Here is a 6,000-nt window from a genome sequence, read left to right on the forward strand (position 1 = left end):
GTAAGTGCGAGATTGCTGAAGGCTGCGAGGGATGCCTCTGTTCTTATTGCATGTGGTAGCTTGTTCCACCTCTGGGGAACCACAGACGAGAGTAGTGTGGACTGTGATTGTGTGCAGGGATGGCAGCACCAGATGATGTTCCTTGGAGAAGGAGCAAAAGCCTATATGACTGAGTTCAAGTGGATAGGGGAGGTCAGTGAACAGTGTAGTGACATGTGGCTATTTAGGATGATTGAAAACCAAATGCGCTGCCACATTCTGGACCATCTGCAGTGGTTTCATTGTGAGTGAAGTGAGGCCCACTAGAAGGGTACTGCAGTAGTCAAGGGAGAGATCACCAAGAGTTGGGTGGCATATTGAGTCAGGTAAGGCGTGATTTTTCTCATGTTGTACATTACAATGCAGCTCAACCACAAGACAGACGCAACATGATCAGAGAATGACTTCAAGGTTTCTCACGACCTCGTTTGAGGTGAAAGATGCATGGGTGATTTTGATGTTGATATGGCAATTGAGAGATTCATTGAACAGCATGACTAAGAGTTCAGTCTTAGGGAGGTTTAGCTGAACATGGCTTTCCTTCATCCATGTGGATATGTCTGAGAGATGAGCCGAGATCTGTGCTGAGACAATAGGGTTATCTGGTGGGAATGACAGGCATGGTTGGGTGTCATATGCATAGCTGTGATGTTAGAAGCCATGTGAGTGGATAATTGGACCCAAAGAGGAGGTGTATATTTCAAAGAGAAGGGGCCCCAGCACCCCAGGATGGGATAAGGACGCATGTCCTTGCCATGACACACTGAAGGAATGCTCAGTCACATGTCAGATGTAAATGTAAATGTAACCAAATAGAAAACCAGGTTTCTGCTCTGTCACACATATATAATGACAGGTTGATATCAGATACTTAAATATTGATCATGAATGGAATGTGAACGAATGTCATTAGATACCCCTCCTGTGGCCTTTCCTGGCTTTGTTAGATTTAATTCAGTCCAGAGATTGTGTATTGTATGTAAGGTATCACATCTTGGCCAGGGCTTTTAGCCATGCTAGTGGCATGGCTCTGTGGATGGCAGTGTTGGTCAGTTGGTCCACCAATTTGGTCCAGACTGAAATATCCAGACAGCTATTAAATATCAAGTTAGTTAGTAACTATTAAAGAGCTATGACATTTTCTCCAGCCATTCATGTTTTCCCTGCTGAGGTTTCTTACTGACTCTGGTGATCTTTTGACTTTTCTGGTGCCACTGAGGTCAAGGTACAGCACATACATAATGGGTAATTCTAAAGTCATGATCCAGTGTTGTTCTCTGCGTTACACTAGTATAGTGATATTGCTGAAAAAATTCCAGATGTAAGTAGCAAGTTATCAGTGTATAAAACTTATCCAGAAAGAAAATCATTCACCCTCAAGGTCTTTGTAACATAACCTTGTTGCACGTCAGGCCTGTGTTCATCAATCAACCGGAGACAAACAGGTTGTAGAGCACGCATGTCCAACAAAACTTCAGAGGGTGATGCATCAAAAAAATCAAATTGAAGACAAGAATCAGACAAAAAAAATCCTCACACTGTACTAATAGCTCCCAGATATTTTAATCCAAGCATTGTCAAAACGGATTTGACAATGTCTGATGACGATCTTGAGTAGACAGAAACATTGCTCAAGTTAAAATTGCTGGGAGCCATTTGTACAGTGTGTGGATCTTTTGTCTGATTCTTGCCTTTGACCAATCAGCCCCTCATAGACCCGACGTTTGCTACAGATGGCTGGACTGTTATTTGTACCTACACTTGGGAAAAATGTGACTCAACAATAGTTCTGTCTTTACACCGTGTTACTGGATCTGACCATGCACACTCTTAGACTTACCTGTTAATGGTTAATAACACTAATACTTGAGAAAAGCTTTATTTACTTCCAAGACTTGTTTGTTGATGATTTTCACACATCATTAGTGAGAATTACACTGGAGACAAACTGCGGTGGTTGCTTGGCAGAAACTAGTGTTGGCAACAGCTTTCAATTAGACTCTAACCATTACAGAACAAATCATTTTACAACATATTTACTATAAACATTGAATCAAAAGTACTAAAATCATTTTACCAAGTCATTCTTTTATCATATAATAAAACCTTAAATAATAAACAGCAAGTTGTTTTCACAACTGAAGGGCAATGGGTCACTTGAGAGAAGATGCTGATCTTAGAAACACTTCTTTAAAGAGACATTCATTAGCATGTCATTTTATGTGCTTTTAACATCATACCTGGGTGTGAGCTGTAGGCCTACGAGGGCCTGTTCAAAAGGATTCACTCTGTTTTGATTAAAAATGAAACTTGAAATCCTTTTTTCCACGACTTGAGAAGATGATTTTCACACATTAATTTTTGCATCATCTTCAGATTAAAGTCACCATTGTGCATCTCCTGTGATAAGCAACACTCTCTTCCTATCACCCCCCCCACCCATCTCCATACACACACAGACACACACATGCACACCTTGTTCCCACCCCCTTCATCATCCCTGCTACGGCAGAAAAGCAATTTGTTCTTGGTGTCACTGATCTGATGCAATCAGCGCCGCTTCACGCTTTTGAATGAGGAAAAGACAGCGGGAAAGGACACTGTGTTTAATTAAACGGCGCACTTTTGTGAATGTGACGATCATATAATTTGCGGTGGAGGATTGTAAGGTTGCGTGTTCAACACCTGCTTTCCGATTACAACTGATTAACCTATCCAAACTCGCCTGTTGCTCTCATCAAGGGCTATTCAGGCCGCTGAGGCTACGCTCTCATTCTAATTGTCTCCGAGCCTTTTCCTCTTTGAAGCGCTCAATTGGAAATGAGTGTTATCAAAATTCAGCACTACTCCCTCTCACAGGAAATTGGGGCGCTGGGTTCTTTACACACAGCTCCTGACACCTCCTGAAAGGAGCTGAGGGGGCCTAGGGGTGGAGTACTTTCATTTTCCCTTTTCTCCATCTATCCCCCCCTCTTTGCATAACAGTCCCTCTGAAACGAGCAGTGTGCTTGTGAAGTGTTTACCCTCGTCTCTGCCAGTCAAAGCCGGTTTCCTGAAGGCTGCGTTCATCTGCTTTACAATTTCTCTGTCTCCTCCCCTGTTTGAGATTTCTCATGACAGAGCCTCTCTGAGTTAAATTAGAGAAGATGCAAATGGGATGTGATGTGCTTTGAACTGCACCTGCTTTATGTGTCACCATCACATCCCACACCCTGTCATCTTTGAACATCACTTCAACTCTCTGCTGTATTGGTCTTTGAATAACACGCCGTGACGCGAATAGTCACAGAATGAGCTGAATGTCTCTCATTTGGCTCTAAATCTGACAATAGAACATTCTCTAAATCCAATTCTGCTCACAGATACACTTAATTCTAGTTTAATTCTCTGTATAATTCCCCGGTTCCCAGCTGCTGCATTAATACTTAACACGGTCTAATTGATAGCTGTCATGTTGCAGCTGTCACTCAACATCATGCCCTGGGCAGACGGGGATATTTCTTGCAAATCAATGGCCACTCTGCGTTATGCTGGGCTCGATGCCTCGCCTTGGCCTGAACAGCGCTCTGCTAGCTCTCGCTGCCTGTGTCAGAATGATATCAGTGAATCGTGTAGCTCATATGGCCTCTAACTGCCACAGACTGACACAAGCCAGTGAGGATTTGATGGACGGTGGTCAGCAGGAGGTGACCAACAAAATATTCACTATATATCAAATCACACACTCTCCCAATCTAATAACACTTCACTTTAACCCCCTGCCTTTATAAAAGGATTCATAAAGGCTGACTGGATTACCAGTTGTGCAGTAATTGTGTGACTGTGGTAATATAATGATGTTACAAACTCATTTGATAGTATGCAGGCTCTGCTAACGCACTAATTGTTCCAGTTCGTTCTGAGGAGGCTGTGAGTGTGTGTACCGGTTTTCATGGCAGTCCATCCACTAGCTGTTGAAAAATTTCAGCCGTTGCAAGGGACAAAATCGGAGGATCGGCAGAGTCAGTAGGATTCTCTGTGCAGAAAATCAAATGTCTTACAAATGTGTGACACACAGTTAGGAACAATCCATCTATTATATGTGGAGCTTTTTCATTGGATGACTGAAAACTTTGACCTGCTGATGTCACTAAATAAACAGTAATCAATCATCAGTGTTATTGAAATTCATGCTCTGAGGACCTGATGAATGTCGCTGCTCTGTCAGTTAAATTTGCTGGGAGCTGTCTGCACAGCATAGTGATGTGGTGTCTGACTTTTGTCCTTCTTAACGCAGTTTTTCATTGATATGTAATGTAGATTTGAAAGCTTAAACTTTTAAGTGTTATTCGTACATGGTTCATATCCTTAATCAAATTTGTGTCCAATAGTTTGGGAGTAGGCTGCGTTGGTCAGGGGGGTGATGGGCATGTAGCACAGAAGAGGTTTATAAGTAAAGGCCAGCTACTAACTCATAGGGTTAGGGTTAGCTAACCCTAACCTGTACAGTGTGATTCATACAATCATGTCCTTTTTCCTTTTTGCCTATGATTAGAGAGTTGTTAGTTCAACTAATCTGATGCTGTAGTTTGCTGTGGTATTGTACTGTGGGTTATAATTAAAGGTATTTTGTTGAACTGCACTCACATCCATTTATCAAAGATCTGGGTTTGCAGAGGATTCATATTTTTCTGCTCAAGTTTTCCTTATGGTTTGTCTGAAATTATTAACTCTTTATTATTCTTAAAACACTAGACGTTCTGAAAAATGCTTTTAGGATGTATAACGATGATAAACATAGGTTGGAGATCATACTAAAAATCATACTAAGCAACTGAAAACATTAGAACAGAAGCTGTCTCAGCTCACCTCATGGCTCTCTCTATATATATACACACATCTTCAGTGATGGAGCAGACTGTCATCTGATCGTCTCTTCACTGTCAACATGTTACTTGGGAAACAACAACTCAGCATGCCGGCTTTGACAAGTTGCGTTCGTAATCGGCATCAACTGCTCCTCATTTCCCTGACGGTCTCTCATTTCCTCCTCCGTCAACATCTCCCCTGCCCTTCTCAGGCTTATTTTTAGCCTCCGCCGCCGCCGCCGCCTGCTGCGCAGCTTCCAAGTCCAGCTCTCTGAGTCCGAGAACTGCATCGATCCAGCAGCAGCGGCGCAGAACCAGTGTTTGTGCAGAGAATAGGGCCTGTCCGCTCTCCTCTCATGCACTGGCAGACTGTATACACCTGTCTAATTGGGGCTGGCGTCTGCTGTGCATACAGAGCCAAGGGTCTCTCCACAACGATTAGGACTCTGACAGGCTTGGCTCTATTTTAGACTGCCGCTTCACAGCCGCAGAGCTTTTTTCAGGGGGGATGAGGGGGCCATAGTTTGATCCTCACTGGCAGCAGCAAAGGAAGTAACTCATTTTTTGTGTGTCTCTGAGTCTGTGTGTGTGTGGGGAAGAGAAAGAGAGAAACAACACTGATCAGTAAAGGCTGTGATTTTAGGTTTCAATCTTCGAAGCTGATGGAGCTCAGCTGGAATCTTGCCAAGGAAAACCAGAGTTTTTGGTTAGGGAAGGCGACGACAAATGAGAGGAGACGACATGAACAAATGAGACCACCACACTACGTTTCACACATTGTGGCGAAGGCCTGAGCTGACGACGTCAGTGTCTGGGACATGATTCTAGTTGTAATTGGAGGCTACTCATTGTTGCTGAAGCTTGTTGGTGTTGCTGTTGTTCTGCTGGAAAATTTCCCATGAAAATTGTTGCGTGAACATAAGTAACTGTAGTAATGGCTGGATCCTTCATACTATAATGGAATGAAACTTTTTGTTTGTGTGGTGTTTAAGCTGTTGCACACAAGGTTTCAAATCTGAAATGAAATATTTGTGCGTAAATCTTGGAAAAGAGACAAAACCTTGTTCTTTTCCATTTTCTTTTTGTACAAACAGTCATCAGAGTTTCACAAGGA

Source organism: Toxotes jaculatrix, chromosome 9, assembly GCF_017976425.1.
Source record: "Toxotes jaculatrix isolate fToxJac2 chromosome 9, fToxJac2.pri, whole genome shotgun sequence".
NCBI lineage: Eukaryota > Metazoa > Chordata > Actinopteri > Toxotidae > Toxotes > Toxotes jaculatrix.